The 18,176-nt window shown below is 45.6% G+C and overlaps 1 protein-coding gene across 1 annotated transcript in view; it reads left to right on the plus strand.

Annotated features, from left to right (window-relative positions):
- Positions 1 to 58: 58 nt before the first annotated feature.
- LZTR1 (leucine zipper like post translational regulator 1) overlaps positions 59 to 18,176 on the plus strand; it is a 258,107-nt gene continuing 239,989 nt past the window's right edge. Inside the window, exon 1 of the mRNA XM_032795074.2 lies at positions 59 to 173. The gene's annotated coding sequence lies outside the window, so the exon portion shown is untranslated. The remainder of the gene's footprint in view (positions 174 to 18,176) is intronic.

Below are 18,176 nucleotides of genomic sequence, written 5' to 3' on the forward strand. Positions count from 1 at the left end.
GGATGTTGTGTGGGGTGGGGCTGGGGAGGGGGTGGCACCTAGCGAGTGGGTCAGAGTTTGCGGGCGGGGCCAGGACTCCCCTTGCCAGTGTCTGACAGACTCTCTCTCAGGCGCAGCAAACACACCGTGGTTGCCTATCGAGATGCCATCTACGTGTTTGGTGGTGACAATGGGTAAGTGCCACTGCCTTGCTGGTCCATGGTGTTGCCAGGCAGCTTCCCTACTAGCCTTGTCTTTTGCTATGTCTGTTAATATTAGGCGTATGCAGGGCTGGCTTTAGGAAGTGCGGGCCCCGATTTGAATAGTTTCGACAGGGCCCCAGCAGGGATGACTCACCTGGCGGCGCTCTGGATTTTTGCCCTGGGTCTTCCACGCCGAAGACCCAGAGCAAGTGAAGGACCTGCTGCCGAAGTGCCGTCAAAGACCTGGAGCGCTGCTAGGCGAGTAAAAATTAAAAAGGCACCTAAGTTAGGTGCTTTTCTTTAGGGCACAGGGTCCGATTCGGGGGGATCGCTTATTAAAAACTTAAAAAAATGAATACTGCATAATGTGGCATTGTTCATTAGAATTAATACACGTTTGGCTTGATAATTTATTAATTTAATTATTTAGTGTACACATTTAATGAAAATAAAGAATAACCTGACAGTGCTGACGTTGTTCTTGTTTTCACTTTGCACAACATAGCATGGATCTTAAAATGAATCACATACATTATACACAATACACTGTCGCAGAGTAACATGTTATCATTTAGAATTAATTTTTCCGCGGGGAAGGGAAGCAGACCGAGTTTGGTCAGTAGGGGTTCAGGTTTGGCTGGAGAGGGGAAGGGAAGCAGACTGGATTCAGTCAGTGACGGTTCGAGTTTGGCCTGGAGGAGAACGAAGCAGACTGGGTTCGGATCAGTGGGGGACTGGGTTTGTCTGAGGAGTGGAAGGGAAGCAGACCAGGTTGTGTCAGTGGGGTATAAGGTTTGGTGGGGAAGGGAAACAGACCAAGTCAGTGGAGTATCGGGTTTGGTGGGCAAGGGGAGCAGACTGGTTTTGGTCACTGGGAGGATTGAGTTTGGCTGGGGAGGGGAAGGGAAGCAGACTGGGTTCGGGTCAGTGGGGGATTGGGTTTGTCTGGAGAGCAGAAAGGAAGCAGACCGGGTTGAGTCAGTGAGGTATCGGGTTTAGTGGGGAAGGAAAGCAGACTGGATTTGGTCTCTGAGAGGATCAGGTTTGGCTCGGGAGGGGAGGGGAAGCAGACCAGGTTTGGGTGTAGAGGGGTGCGGCAGGCTGGGTAGGATTCAAAGAGCTGCAAGGTAAAATGGGCACTATCCTCTCCAGTCCCTGGCATGCAGCAGCAGCAGGCCAAATGCACTTGCAACAGGGCAATGGGAGCATGTGGCGTTCTTTGCCTGCACGAGTCCATCTGGCATCCGGGCTGGGGAGTTGAATGTTCGGCTTTCGCTCGAGCAGGGGGGCGGGGGACAGGCAGGACTGTGAAGGCAGAGAGTGTGCAGCCCTCATGCCAAAGCAAGGTCAGGAGGCTAGAAAGCTGGGGCACAAGGAAGTGAGTTAAAGCGGGTTAGCTGCCCCTCCATGCAAGAGAGCCCACAGAGCTGCCAGCCGCGGCCTCCCTCCCCTCCCCAGGGAGCAGAGCCTCTGCCCTGGAAAACCTGCAGTCCACTCTCCGAGGAGCATGCCATGTGCAAGCCGACCCCACTTGCACCACACTGACAGCACAGCTCAGCCCCAGCGGGAGGTCTTGCAGTTCCCGCAACAAGCTGCTCACTCTTCTTCTGTCTATTGCTGTGCAATTTACAAGACAGAGGAGCTAGTACTGTAATAATGTACCTACCAACGCAGCAATGTGTACAATTATCGATTCACAATCAAAGGACTTTGCTGGCTTTCTAAATAGCAGGAGTTGGAGAGCAATTCATTGGGAGTGTGGTTCTTATCACACACACACACGTCCTCCCTATAGTCTGCGATCTAATCAAAGGACTTCGCTGACTTTCTAAATGGCAGGAGTGGGACAGCAATTCATTGAGAGCATGATTCTTATTACCTCCCTATAGTCTTCAATCTAATCAAAGGACTTCCCTAATCACTGGCTATCTAAATGGCAGGAGAGCAGTTCATTGGGAGCGTGGTTCTTATCTACAGGTTTCAGAGTCGCAACCCTCTTAGGCCATGGCTACACTGGTGCTTTACAGTGCTGCAACTTTCGTGCTCAGGGGTGTGAAAAAAACACCCCCCTGAGCACTGCAAGATACAGCACTGTAAAGCCTCAGTGTAAACAGTGCCGCAGCACTGGTAGCGCGGCTCCCAGCGCTGCAAGCTACACCCACAGAGAATGTGGAGTACGTGCAGCGCTGGGAGAGCTCTCTCCCAGCCGCTTTGAAGTTTCAAGTGTAGACATACCTTTAGTCTGTATCCGCAAAAAGAACAGGAGTACTTGTGGCACCTTAGAGACTAACAGATGTATTTGAGCATAAGCTTTTACAGTTGGCATGGCTACTTCCACCTTTTCATGTTCTCTGTATGTATAAATATCTTCTTTCTGTGTGTTCTATTCTATGCATCCGAAGAAGTGGGCTGTAGCCCATGAAAGCTTATGCTCAAATACATTTGTTAGTCTCTAAGGTGCCACAAGTAATCCTGTTCTTATCTACGTCCTCCCTACAGTCTGGGATCTGCAGCCTGCGTCTTGATTGCTGTCTGGTCCTATTTTTAGGGACCGCTTTTCGGCGCCCCTCAAATCTCGGCGCCCTAGGTGGCCGCCTAGTTTGCCTAGTGCTTGCACCGGCCCTGGTTATCAGAGTTTGGCATGTATGAGGTAATTCTAGACCTGTGGCTGCTGTTTGACACTTGCATTGCAGCAGCGTACTAGTCAACTATTTTTCATTACTATCCATCTAGGGAACAGCAACCTTTCCTTTCAGTTGTAGACAAGCCACTCTTAACCAGTCCTTTGTCTCCTCAAGCTTAGATTGTTGCAATATATGCTGCACCTTAAACCAGTCAGATGCTAATACTTGTGCAGAATGCAGGGATGTGCTTATTGAGCAGGCCACCTCACTAGGAGCACGTGATGCCAGTGCTCTGGGCTCTTCGCTGGTTGTCTGCTGATTTCCTGGTGGAGCTCAAGAGGTGATCATAACTTATAAAGCCTAGGTCAGCCTACCTGAGAGAGTGCCTCTCTCCCTGGGTCATATTGCTTCAGCAGGGGTGTGTGAGCTGGAGCGCGCTCATTATAAAAGAAGGGGGAGTGACAAGTAGGGAATTCTCAGTGAAAAATCTAAGACTTTTGTTTCCCCAGGTTGGTCTGAAATAGGCTGAATTCAGTGACCTTTTGAGCACAGTGGAAAATCTATCTGCTCTGCAGGGTTTTTGGAGAGAGCTGAAAGGTGTTTTCCGTACAGCTATGAAAAGACGGGAAGGAGTTTCTGTAAATAGCTTGATGAGTTCCTGTTTAATTGATTATTTAAATACTGCTGAGATGACTTTGTGTTATTAATAGTGTGGTAGCTTTTAGTAATTTAAATAGAAATAACTTCATCATATCAGGTGTTAAGAGAAAGCTTGGTAGGGAACATTTGAAGCTTAGGATTTTTTCTCTGGTATCTTTGCTGCCATCATCCACTCCTTGGTTCTTTTAGATTTAGCGTTAAAATGTTTTAATCTTTTCTCCCAGGGAACTGGAAACCCAGAGAGAGACTCTAACAGAGCGTTTCTCAAATGCGACGACCAGTGACTTTTCCTGTGGCATGGCCACAGCCTTCTGGGCTGTGGGGGTGGGGTGGGGTGGGGTCAAAACAGCGGCCCCTCTCCTTCCCTGTTGTTCCTGGATGCGCTGCCTTGGTGTTGGCTGCTTGGGCTGCAAGCAGGGGTTGGGCCCTGCCTCCGCTTTGGAGACAGATGGTGGCAGGCAGCTGGTGAGTTCCCCACTTCCCAGGGGTGGTGGGGCTTAGGCTTTGCATTTCACCCCTGGGGTGGTAAACTGCAGCTGCAGGGCTTCAGGCTCTGGCTGCACAGGAGCTGGCCCCAGGTTCTGGCTGTGCAGCTTTGGGCTCTATCCCCCAGTCACAAGGCTTCAGGTTCAGGCCCCCCACCATCTCCTCCAGCCACCCCCCCAACCCCATCGCCCCTGGCTCTTGATGCCTACCCCAACCCCCCCCATTTAGTTCTCAATTTGTCCACAGGCTTGCCAGTGCTGAGTAAGTCTGCTGTGATAAGTGATACTTGTATGTTTGTTTACTGCTAGCTAGTATGTTTGTTAATATCACTTGTCACAGCAGACTTACTAGCTCGCAATAAATATTTGGACATATATATGTGTATATTTGTTTTTCCTAAAGCTAATTAAGTATTTTAAGAAAAAGCGTGACACTCTGAAGCCACCAAAAAATTTGTCCTGAGAACCCCTGCTCTAGCATATTAATTATGTAGTGTCAGGATGAGAAGCAGCAGTCAGGTCTCTAAATAATTTAGTAGCACATATTAGGCTTAGTCTTAGAGTTAGTGAAAATAAATTACCTTATTTCTTCCACTAAGAACAAATATAATCAAACATGGAATTGAAAGTGTTAGAGAAATACAAAGAAACTGCTCATCTTACCCTGCCTATGTAAGCCTAGCTTGAGCTGCTTCTTTATTACTCCTAGGGGAATTCTGCACCACTGTGCATGCACAGAATTCATGTCCCCTGCAGATTTCTTTATTTCCTAGCAGAATAATTACTTCTGACAGGGAAGCAAAGGAAACCATAAGAGCGGTCATGCACCCCTCTTGAACAGCACAGGAGCATTGTTTTGGGCGCACAGTGCAGCCAGTGGAGAGGTAAATGACTGGAGGAGTGTGGGTCTGGGAATGAACTGGCCGGTGGCTCCTACCCTGTACCAGCACTTCCTCTTACTCCATGAGGAGTGGCCAGGGCCAGGTCAGACCCATCCCCAGAAACCTCCCCTGGCTGTCCACCCCCCTTCCCTGCTTCCTGCTCCTATTCTGCAAGGGAAGGAGCCACTGTATGGGGAGCTGCTCCCCTGTCTGTCTGTCCCCCTGTTCATCTGCTGTATCTCCCCATACCCAGATCCCCTCTGCTGACCATCACCACCCACACTCAGAACCCCCCCACTGTGCCCTTTACACCTGAACCCCTATCTGCTGAGCCTCACCCCCTGAATTTGGAGCCCCCCTCCTGCTGAGTCCTCCCCTGCATCTGGACCTGTGCCAGGCCCCTGCATCTGGACCCCCACCCCTACATCCAGACCACCACCTCTGAGCCTCCACACTCAAACCCACACCCCAATTAGCCCCATGAATCTGGACCAACCCGACGAGCCTCTCACACCTGGACCTCCACCCCACTGAGCCCAGCCAGCTGCACCCAGAACCCCACCTTACTAAGCCCACTCCCCTTGCATTTGGACCCCCAGTGCTGAATCCCCCCTGCCAAGCCTGCCTCTGTGCTGAGCCCCAACCACCTTCACCTGGTCCTCCTTGCAGAGTCCCATTGCCCCTGCATCCAGAACTCCCTCACACGAAGCCACCCGCACCCAGATTGTGCCACATAGAACCCTCTCATCCCACACCTGGATCCCCCCACAGTAAGCCCCTCCACACTTTGATCCTGCTGGGCTGAGCCTGCCTGCCTCACATCTGTGTCTGGAGCCAGGGTTGGCTGTGCATGTAAGACTCTGTCCTTCTCGCTTGCTATCTTGGTGCATCTGGTGTTGTGGGGCAGGAACCTGGTGTGTGTGGGGCCGACCTGGACCTAGTGCTATATCAGGTTCAGGTGCAGCCTCACTGCTAAAGTCTGTGTCCTGGGGTAGGCTGCGGGGTGGTCTCCCACCTCTGTGCAGCCAGTGGCCTGTATTGTCTACTACCATGCTGGAGCTTCCACATTTATTTATTGACAAATGAAATATGCAGAATTTTGCAAATTTTTAAAATACTGGGTGCTGAATTTTTATTGCTGAGTTACTGGGCTGGCTTTGGAAATCCCTCGTTTTCTCTGACTCTCTCCCCTCCCAAGTCCACCATGATCTATCTGTGTGGGGAGCTTCTGGGGCTAGGGACACCACGCTGCACTCTCCTGAGGTTCCCTCCTCCAAGGTCTACTACTCTTTAACTGAGCCCATCTCTCCAGGCAAGTCTAGTCAGACTTGTCTGACCCTCCACCTCCCAGTTCCCTGTGACTTTCCTGTCATAATTCCCAGTTATCTCTCTCAAAATCCAACTTCCTTTCTCAGTCTCCTGCCCAAAGGCTCCACTCCCTCTGGTAATGTTGCTACTGGTTCTTTCACACTGACAATTTAGTGGTTCTGTGACTTCCACTCTCCCTGCTTTCAGATACTCTGTCAGTGAAAGTGGGGTATTAGTTACCACTCTTACGGGGTTTGTTTGCTCTGCAAAGCGGATTGAAACATAAGGTGTTATGTCAGCTTTTTGCTCCTTGCATGTTGAGAGAACAGAATGCCGCACCACAGAGGGAGAAAAATATCTACTCTTAATTTCTTTGTTACTGCCCTTCGTGGTTATCGGGAGGGGTTGTCTGGAAGACTCTGCTTCTGCTTATGGGTGCTGTTGAAAGAATTTTCTAGTTGTACAAACTACAGAGTTGAAATGTTCTCTCCCTGAAGAGACGGGTTCAAATTAAAGCAAAGTTGACTCTAAGCTTGATTTTCAAGGTAAAGAAATTAGGTTCCATGGGGTTTACTGAGGCTATTATTCAGACAGACAATCTTAATATTGAAGCTCTGTTGTCTGTGGATTTAAAATAACAGCTGAACTCTTAAACTTGAAGTCTGGTGTGTGCATTGTCCTTAACATTAAGAGTCTGCCCTGGTGCATTGCACAAAATTTTCCTTCTCCACACTGTTATGTGGCATCTTTGTATATCAATTGGCTGTTACCTTTCCCACCCCGGAAGTTACTGCAGTTCATTGGTGCATATGTATTGGACAGTTCCATGCAATACAATGCAAAGTGTTTTTGATTGGAAGGTACTGTGTAAATGTAAAATATTACAGTATGTTTCCACCTTAGGGCTCTGAACCACTGGTTGGGTGTTCGCCCCATGGTTGGGTGTTAGCCCCATCCTAATTCTGACCTTCTATTTAAAAAGTTCTTACTCATTCATATGTTCTTTAGGCATTTTAGCAAACACCTCTGCTAAGAGTCCACTGAGTTGTGGCCTCAGCTCCACCGTATACTGGTCTGAAGGAATGTAGTGCCCAAGCCAAGCCCTTTCAAAATTTTCTAAGAAGGCCTCTGTATCATCGCCTACCTTATGTGTGGGGAATTTCTTGGAATGAGGAGCGGTACCTGGAGGAGGACTGTTAGGGCTATCTGATTGACCCAGCTTAGCCCTTTCCAGCTCTAAGCGCTTCTGCTCCATTTCCGCTTTTTAGCGCTTCGCCTCTCTCCTCTCCTCTGCCTCCAAGTGCTTCTCCTCTGCTTCCGCCTCCAAGTGCTTCATCTGTAGGAAGAAATTCCTGTCTTCAGCAGTTAGAGCTCGGTCTGGGTTAAGGGAATCCCTCCATCTTGGCATCTGGATCTCGGGTTGGGTAGGGCTAGCCATTCCCTCTGGGGAAATACCTGGTCCCCCATCCCCTCCCTGCATTTCTTTTGTGGAGCTGGATGCCTGGGCTTGATCTCGGTCTGTCTTCTCTGTGGCATGCTGCTTTGGGAACGCTGGTTGCTCTAGGGCAGTGGTTCTTAACCTGGGGTGCACGTGCTCCCTGGGAGTGCGAGATGCCCTTTCTGGAGGTGCAAGACATGCCAGATTTTTTAGTAGGTAAATCATCAAAAACACAAATTAAGCACAGGCACTTAAGTACAACTACTTTGTTTCCTCAAAACTATGTATTTATTAATATTATAAATTTAACAATTGCTGCGTTAAATTTTAATGGCGAAATTAAAATAAATATATAAGGTATCTCTTTCATTCTATAATTATGATATATCTAGGTTTAAAGAACTGACCTACTTCAACGATTTTTGATGAGGGGCACGAGAACATATTTTTGAGAACCAAAGGGGTGCAGGCTGCAGTAAAAGTTAAGAACCACTGCTCTAGGGTTTCGGTGCCCGACCACAACCTCATGCACAGTGCTGCCCTACTCTAGCCTAGCTATTTCATTGCCACAAAGTTAGGAAAAAAACCAGACTGCTTGTTGAACTCCCTGGCTTTGCAGGCTGAACCCTTTGTGTACCTGTTCAGGCAGCAAAGAAAAGAAAGGGGGAAAAAAAAACCTTGGCGTTGCAGGCTGCCAAAAGGAAAAATGTGTCCTTTTAAAATCCTGAGCTCTCTGCTTGTGGTTCAAAATAATCCCACCACTCTGCCACCGTGTCAAGACTGATTCCCCACTCTGGCACTTCGAGTTCAGGAAATGGGGGCCCACAAGGGTTCTAAAAATTAATGCTGGCCATTCCAGGCTAATATTAAACTCTCAAGGTTAAAGCTTTTCTCTGACCTTGGATTGGTAGATGCTGCCATCACCCAAGTGCAAAACCCTTTTGAGAGCCCACCCCGGAAAGAGCTGGGGAAAAAAGGGGGAAATCCGCTGTTGCCACCAGCTAATTAAACGTGCACAAACCTCTTAAAACACAAAAATCCAATTCTGTTCTTAAAAAAGGTAAATTTTATTTAAAAAAATATAGAAAATACGTCTGGTGACTCAGACTATTGCTAGATTTTAAGAGCAACTACAAGGATTAAGCACCAAGAGTAGCTTTCTTGAAGTCCAACTTAAAGATTACAAGCAAAACAAAAGCACCTGGGGTTAGCACAGAGGAATCCACAAGCCATAAAGAAATCAAAGGGACAAACCTAATCGTGTCTTTCTAGACATTTCCTGATCTACTTACATATCTGTGGTTTTAAATTAGTAGTTTCTAGGTATGATACTGATGATTTTTCATACCTGGGCCAAGCTTCCTACAGCATAGCTCTTGCCCTGTCCGCCTCTCCCCGGGAGAACAACCATAGACAGAAAAAAGGAGAGGTTTTTTCTCCATTTAAAAAAGTTCTAGCCTTCTCATTGGCTCTTTTGGCCAGGTGTCCGCTCACTTCCTTTTACCTATGCATAGCAATGAGACGTTTTAACCCTTTAGAGGTGGAGCAAATAGAAAACAGCCACAAAGAGGGATTTTATAGCTTCTGGGTGTCCACAAAAGGGACCTACCTACCACCTTCATTTATCACATCCGTGGATTTAAAATAATAATAGCTGAACCCTTAACCGTGAAGTCCGGTGTGTGCATTGTCATTAACATTAAGAGTTATGGTGTGCCCTGGTGCCATTGCACAAAATTTCCCTTCTCCACACTTGTGTCATCTTTGTATACCAATTGGCTGTTACCTTTCCCACTCCAGAAGCTACTGCAGTTCATTGGTGCTTATGTATTGGACAGTTCCATGCAGTACAATGCAAAGTATTTTTGATTGGAAGGTACTGTGTAAATGTAAAATATTACAGTATGTTGTTTCTAACCTGGGACACCCTAAGTCTGGAAGGCTGCTTTATTACAACATCTCCCAGAAAATTTACTTAGTTTAATGAATGGTGAACTGTTGCTTAATTAGAGCAACATTAGTGCTAATTCTGTTTCATAGCGAAGTATTGAGCTAGTTGCTAATGGTTCTTTACCCAGTTGTTTAATAGGAATGACATTCTAAATTCTGAATTTTTAATGCATACAACCCTTCCCCTTTATTTGTGACTTATTTTCTTGAGTGCTATGGAGAGATGTGGTGAGAATGGTGGGGCTCTGGGACACTTGGTCAAGAGTGGCAGCGCTCAGGAGGCTTCAAACAAAGTCTTCTCATATTATGAAATTTGCAGACTCCATTGGCAGCTTTTTTACAAGCCAGTAGTAGACTGGGAGACTGAAGTTCCATTTATTTTCCCATTCTTTTGCTCTTTTAAAAACAAAGCACAAAAACCTACAAAATTGAGTGCCCAAAGGCTTGTCTACATGGGATGTTACTGTGTGGCAAATCAGGATGTAAATCCACAGCACTCTAGTTTATTGTGCAGTGCACAGTGTTCTAGTGAGCTAAGAGTTCCATTGTGTGCTTTGACGTTCTGTTGTTTGAAATGGGAGTATGTCAAAGCACTACGGAACTTTTAGTACACTGTGGCAGGGTCCACACAAGATGTTACTATGCAGCAAGCTAGCGTGCTATAGAGTGACGCTCTGGCATCACATGCAGTACCATCCCGTGTAGACAAGTGCTAAGGTTGCATAGTTGAGCACTAAGAAGTCAGGAAATATAGAAGGTAAGCTTGAGCATGCAACCCTACCTGCCTCCTTGTGCATGTGAATTACAATACAATTCTTGATTATCTGATGATGATATACTAATTTTCCAATAACAGAAGTTGCAAGTTACAAAACAGTTTATATTGTAATCCCATTTTCAGATCCTCATAGTGTTCTGAAGCATTCACCTTTTGGATTAAAACTTCCCTGGAGTCCATCCAAAAGCCCCTTGGACATTTTTGAGTGAGAAACAGTTTTCACATTTTATAAATTGTTCCAGCGTATGTTGGGATGGTTGGGCTGGGAATGGCATAAAGATGGTGAGGTCTTGCTTTTGAGGTGTGCTGTGTGTAGGGTCCTTCATTTTCAGTTTTTATTTTATTTTTTCCCGGGAATTTATCAGTGTTTTTTACTACAACAACAAAAACAGATGAAAAATTAGTGCAAAAATATTAATAATTTTTCTGAGTAAATATCACGGTTTATTTTGGTGGACGAAAAAAGTATTCAGTAGATCAATACTTTGAATTCCGCTCATCAGTGTGGTTTGCTGCAGAACTAAAACAGAACTCTATACACAATGCCACCTCTGAGTTTAAGAAAACAATGTATCCCTAATCACCAAATAAAACTCTACATTTGATTAAACAGTTTACTATTGTAAATTTAGAACTATTAGCCTGTAAGTATTTACATTTAATAATTTGGCCACACCATTTGCAGCGCACACACTCAACTTCATCCTTTTCTCCTGTGTTTTTAAAAACTTTCGAATATTTCCTTGTTCTGAAATGTATTCCGATACACTAAATCGGGAAGAAAAACGAAAATATGCATCAAATTTTTAAACCATTATCTGCTAACAGCTTGAAATGTGTATTGGTGAGTGTGAGATTCATCAGTACCTTCAGATGTGCAGGCACTTCAGAGCTTGCATGCGTGCCTGTTTATTGTGTGTATCTTCTAGACCAGGGGTGGGAAATCTTTTTTTCTATCAGGGGCCACTGACCCACAGAAAAAATCAATCGCAGGCCACACACAGCCCCACGGGAGGTGCGGAGGCTCGGGGCTTCCCCTAGACTCTGAGGTGGGGTTAGAAGTGAGGGGTTCAGGGTGCAGGAAGGGGCTCTGGGTTCAGGGCCGGCTCTAGCCATTTCGCCTCCCCAAGCACGCGGCGGCACACCGCTGGGGGTGCTCTGCTGCTCACCAGTCCCGCGGCTCTGGTGGACCTCCCGCAGGTGTGCCTGCAGATGCTCCACCAGAGCCACGGGACCAGCGGACCCTCTGCAGGACGCCTGTGGGAGGTCCACCGGAGCCGCCTGCCACCCTCCCGGCAACCGGCAGAGCGCCCTCTGCGGCGTGCTGCCCCAAGCATGTGCTTGGTGCGCTGGGGCCTGGAGCTGGCCCTGTCTGGGTTGGGGCAGGAGAGGGTGAGGACTCTGGCTGGCGGTGCAAGCTCTGGGGTGGGGCTGGGGATGAGGGGCTTGAGGTGCAGGAGGGGGCTCAGGTGCAGGAGGAATGTTTGGAATGCAGGCTCCAGGAGGGAGTTTGTGCGTGGGAGGGGGCTAACAGCTGGGGCAGGAGGTTCTGGGTGTGGGCTCTGGCTGGGCATCGCTTACCTCAGGTGGCTCCTGGTTCGTGGTGCAGCGGGGCTAAGGCAAGCTCCCTGCCTGCCCTGGCTCCAAGCTGCTTCTGGAAGTGGCTGGCATCTCCGGCCCCTAGGTGGAGGGGTCAGGGAGTTCTGCGCAGTGCCACCCCGGCAGCTCCCAGAGTAGCTTCAGAGGTGACGCTGGGGGCAGGGACAGCACGTGGAGCTTCCCTGATTGTCCCAGGTCCTACGAGATACAAGGATGTGCTGGCTGTTTTTGGGAGCTGCGCAGAGCACTGCACTTTTAATGGCCTGGTGACCTTAGCACCCCCCGCATGGTGTGTGCTAGTGCTCACAACTCCAGCCCAGCATGTGGGTGGGAGGGCGCTGAGGCTTGGGGTTTCTGGCTTGCCACAGGCCAGATGAAATAAAGGAGCGGGCCAGATCTTTGTCTTTGGTCATGTCTCATGCTATGTATTGTATTTTTCCTAATGAAACAAGTTATGTTTTATATATTTGAATGATACAAAAATAGGATGAAAATCAGAAAAAAATGAATAATACTTGTAAAACCCAGGAATTCTTTTGGTAAAAATCTGTTTAAACTGAAAACAAAGGGGCTTAATTATGTGCCTAGTCTCTAGTGTACAGTAGGTGTTTTGCTAAGTTTCTGAAAAGGATGGGAAGTAAATCAAAAGGGGGGAGGGATAGCTCAGTGGTTTGAGCATTGGCCTACTAAACCCAGGGTTGTGAGTTTAAACCTTGAGGGCCATTTAGGGATTTGGTGACTGAGTTGGGGATTGGTCCTGCTTTGAGCAGGGGGTTGGACTAGATGACCTCCTGAGGTCCCTTCCAACCCTGATATTTTATGACCTCTGTGACCTTTCCTGAGTGCATGTGTAGTTGGAACACTGAAATTTTAAACTATGGAGGTAAACTTGGATGTGCTGCATATGAGTATAAAGCTAGTTTCTAGCGAACTGCCGAGGCCCCTGAATTGCGCCAGATTGGGCACTCTATAAATATTTCATAGAATCTTAGTTTTGATCTCCATCCTCCTCCTCTGTCTTTTCTGCCCTTTAATGGCATTGAATGCAGATTGGGCTTGGAGACAGAAGATCCTGAGTTCTGTTCCCACCCCTTCCCTTATTGGCCGTAATTCTCTTCACTTCTTCTCGTTTTACAGGTTGAGTAAATGAAGCACAGAGGTTGCTTGCACAGAAACACACCTAATAAGAATAGGAATTATTTAATGAGTTAATTTGCATGTTTGCAACTAACTTGCTTATAACTGAAAACTGTAGCTTTAAAAAACTTTGTAGATTTAGTGCTTGTGCAGTGCTTGCAAATGAATCCCTCTGTTCATCCCGGGCAGGAACAGGACAAGCTTCCCCCACACTGCCCTGCTTCAGGCACTTCTTGTCCTCTTTACTGAGTCTGCAATTAGTACAAAGCTTGGTGATGTGGGAGCTGGAATTGAGACCCACCAAACTCATCTTGTACAGGAGCCACAGAAGAGCTATTATATGGGAACAATTTATAATAAGAATGACCATATTGGGTCAGACCAAAGATCCATCTAGCCCAGTATCCTGTCTTCTGACAATGGCCAATGCCAGGTGCTTCAGAGGGAATGAACAGAACAGGTAATCATCAAGTGATCCATTCCCTGACACTTATTCCCAGCTTCTGGTAAACAGAGGCTAGGGACACCATCTCTGCTCATCCTGGCTAGTAGGACCTATCTTCCATGAACTTATCGAGTTCATTTTTGAACCCTGTTATAGTCTTGGCCTTCACAACATCCTCTGGCAAAGAGTTCCACAAATTGACTGTGCATTGTATGAAGAAATGCTTCCTTTTGTTTGTTTTAAACCTGCTGCCTATTAATTCCATTTGGTGACCTCTAGTTCTTGTGTTATGAGAGAGGGTAAATAACACTTCCTCATTTACTTTTTCCACACCAGTCATGATTTTATAGACCTCTATCATATCCTTCTTTAGTCTTCTCTTTGCCCCAATCAATTTTTCTCTTCATATGGAAGCTGTTCCATGCCCATAATAATTTTTGTTGCCGTTTTCTGAAACTTTTCCAATTCCAATATATCTTTTTTGAGATGGAGTGACCACATCTGAATGCAGTATTCAAGATGTGGGTGTACCGTGGATTTATATGGAGGCAATATGATTTCTGTCTTGTCTGTCCCTTTTTTAATGATTCCCAACATTCTGTTAGCTTTTCTGACTGCTGCTGCATATCGAGTAGATGTTTCCAGAGAACAATCGACGATGATGCCAAGATCTTTCTTGAGTGGTAACAGCTAATTTAGACCCCGTCATTTTATATGTACAGTTGGGATTATGTTTTCTAATGTAGGTTACTTTGCATTTATCAATATTGAGTTTCATATACCATTTTGTTGCCCAGTCACCCAGTTTTGTGCGATCTTTTTAGCACTGTTTACCCATTTTTTCCCCAGATCATTTATGAATACGTTGAATAGTACTGGTCCCAATACAGACCCCTGAGGGACACCACTATTTACCTCTCTCCATTCTGAAAACTGACCATTTATATCTACCTTTTTGTTTCCTATCTTTTAACCAGTTATTGATCCATTGAAAGGCTTTCCCTCTTACAGCTTATTTTGCATAAGAGCCTTTGGTGAGGGCCCTGTCAAAGGCTTTCTGAAAATTTTAAGTATACTATATCCATTGGATCCCCTTGGTTCACATGCTTGTTGACCCCCTCAAAGAATTCTAGTAGATTTGTGAAGCATGATTTCCCTTTACTAAAACCACGTTGACTCTTCCTCAATAAATTATGTTCCTCTATATGTCTGATGATACTGTTCTTTATTATAATTTCACCCAGTTTGCCTGGTACTGAAGTCAGGTTTACAGGCCTGTAATTGCCAGGATCACCTCTGGAGCTCTTTTTAAAAATTGAAGTCACATTAGCTATCCTCCAGTCATTTGGTACAGAAGTTTGGTTTGAATGATAGGATACAGACTACAGTTAGCAGTTCTGCAATTTCACATTTGAGTTCCTTAAGAACTCTGCGGTGAATACCATCTGGTCCTGGTGACTTATTACTGTTTATCAGTTTGTTCTAAAACTTCCTCTACTGACACCTCAATATGAGACAGTTCCTCAGATTTATCACCAGAAAGAATGGCTCCCGCACATTCTCCTCCGTGAAGACCAATGTAAAGAATTAATTTAGTTTCTCTGCGATGGCCTTATCATTTTTGAGTGCTCCTTTAGCATCCTGATCATCCAATGGCGCCACTGGTTATTTAGCAGGCTTCCTGCTTCTGATGTACTTAAAATTCTTTTAGCTATTAATTTTTGAGTCTTTGGGTAGCTGTTCTTTAAATTCTTTTTCAGCCTTCATAATTATGTTTTTACATTTTCCTTGCCAGAGTTTATGCTCCTTTCTATTTTCCTCACTAAGATTTAACTTCCACTTTTTAAAGGATGCCATTAAATGTTCCAGGATTAGCTGCGCCAAGAAGCAGTCATTTAAGGTGTCAAGAAACTTTATCTCTGCATCCCGTCCTGAGGTGACATGTATCCAGTCAATATGGGGATAGTTGAAATCCCCCATTATTATTGGGTTTTTTATTTTTATAGTCACCATTATCATCCTAGTCCGGTGGTCGGTAGTATATCCTTACTGCAATATTGTTATTATTTGAGATGTAATTACTATGTATAGAGATTCTGTGGAACAGTTTGGTTCATTTAAGACTTTTACTTCATTTGATTCCATGCTTTCTACTCCCCAGCCAGCATGACCTGTTCTGTCCTGCCGATATATTTTGTTCCCTGGTATTACTGTGTCCCATTGATTATCCTCATTCCACCAAGTTTCTATTATATCAATGTCCTAATTTAATACAAGGCACTCTAATTCACCCATCTTGTTATTTAGACTTCTAGCATTTGTATATAAGCACTTAAAAATTGTCACTTTTTAGCTGTCTGCCATTACATGTGTAATTAAATGGGCCTCTTTTTCATTTGACTGTTTCTCATCAAATCTTACCTGTATTTTATCATCTTCCATCCTCTCCTCCTTACTAGAACATAGAGAATCTCCATTAATAGATCCTCTCTTAGGGAATGCCTCTGTCTGAACCACATGCTCCTCCACACCTGTCAGCTTTTCCCCAGCCCTTAGTTTAAAAACTGCTCTGATATTTTTAATTTTAAGAGCCAGCAATCTGATTCCATTTTGGTTTAGGTGGCGCCCATCCTTCCTGTATAGGCTCCCCCTTTCCCAAAAGTTTCCCCAGTTCTTAAAAAATATAAACCCTAATCAATCTAATCCCTACTGAGTGGAGCTGGATTCCTACTGGTGACATACGGGCAAAACCCTCTGAAGATGAAGCAAAGTTCTGAGTTGGTAGTTTCCCCTATCAGTCCTAATATTTCATCTTCCAGAGTGAGCCTGGAAAGATAAGATTAAGTCAAGTTCTGACCTTTTTGGAGTTCACAGAAGCAGCATTTCCAGCACACTGCTCTCGGGCTTCTTCAGACAAACCCTCTAATAGGTGACCCACCCAGTTCTTAAAGGGATAGCTCCTAGTAATCAAAATACACAGACTGTAAATACCTTAATAAAGGAAATTTAACACAATATTCAGTTTGATCCCTAAATACAGTGTTTCATAATACTCAGTCATTTCAGCAATCATTACAGGGCCTTCACACTGACTTACATAGTTTCCAGCCCACCTTGGCTCATCAACTGACTTTGAACCCATGATCTTTATATCTGTAGCACACCTCTCTTTCACTCAGCTGTAGGAGAAAATCATGGGAATGGTTTGCTGTTTTCTTCTATGGACAGCAGACTACAAATGGAGACATAACACAGACTTTATCACTGGTTATACTGCTATGTGAATTAGCACTAGAATGCTTTGGTATCAGGATTAGAATCTTGCAACCTGATGGAACCTGACTATACGTGTCGTGGTCAAGTGTGAAAACAACCCAAGTCCCTTGGGCTTGCTCAGGTAGACTCTGAACACCTCTTCCTGCCTGTGGAGTCAGCACAGCGATGACTGCATGTTGTACTCCTGCTGGCCACTGCTCTGTGTGCTGTGGAGTGAGTGTGCTGATGAGTTGCGGTGCATCTCATTCAGCAGTACATGCAGCACAGGAAGGTGGCAGTGGTTTTTAGGAGCAGGCGCACATGCCATGCTGACCCCATAGCAGGAGGTGGTCAGAGACAGATCTTGGGCATGGATTAGGAAGCCTTCATCAGTCTGAGCCCCAAGGATGAGGTGGCAGTGCTGACCCAGGTTTGGAGGGAAGTGTCAGATTTGGGTCGGCTGTGGGCTAGTCGTGTTTGGTTTGGGCTTTAAAATGAGGTCCTAGCAAACCTCTAATCAGGTTTCTTGGGTTCCATTCCTGGTTTTGGGAGAAGAGTATGGCCTAGTGGCTGGATGTAGTGGTACCCCTGATAGCCAAATGTAGTGATACCCCTGATAGGGATGATTAGACCATGAGTTACCATTGTAGTAAGATGGAATCACAGAATTTAGCTGTCCAAGGGCATTAGACTTATGAAAAGTCCATCTGGGGGAATTAAGATATCAAATGTATAAGGTGCAGTGCGAAGAAATATTAAAATCCAGAAGTGTTAAGAAATCCTAAAGAGCACACTACAGTGCAGTAGACCATAATCTCTGAAAAAATGCAAAAGAGAATTATCTATTTGCTGCTTCACAGGGACTGCTCAGAGATCTGATGTTGTTCATGTAAGAAGCCGTTAAACTCCTTTATGGACCCAGGTAGCTGAAACAATAGCAGCCTCTGCTAAAAACACAGGTACGTGAGTGGAGGGGCTTCACTGAGTATTTTATTAACGTTTGTGTGTCTGTGAAAGAAAAGCAGAGAGAAAAGGCAACAAAGAAGTACAAGACACAGCCACAGAAGCACTAGTAGCAGGGCCCTGAGAAAAGGCCGAGACAGTGCTTTCAGACTGATTGTTGGCTAGGAAGAGGCTTGGAACTGTGCGCAAAGAAACTGTCTTCTGCTGTTTGAGTTCTGCAGTGTTTAGGGGAACAGGACTTTGTACATTCTTTGTAAATAAATGTGATTTCTTCAGAGATACCTGGGTCCATTATTATTTTCTCCTAAACAAAACAACCCCAGACCATTCTGAATTTTGGTCAAATGTGGGGGTAACAGAACCATACTACCTGATGCAATGGCTCTGAAGCCTCCTGCAAGGTATAGCAGGGCCCCATATTGATGGCTTCCAGAGCTGCTGGATTTGGGGGTTTAACCTCTAGCTTTTGCA

Source organism: Chelonoidis abingdonii, chromosome 4 (genome assembly GCF_003597395.2).
Source record: "Chelonoidis abingdonii isolate Lonesome George chromosome 4, CheloAbing_2.0, whole genome shotgun sequence".
Lineage (NCBI taxonomy): Eukaryota > Metazoa > Chordata > Testudines > Testudinidae > Chelonoidis > Chelonoidis abingdonii.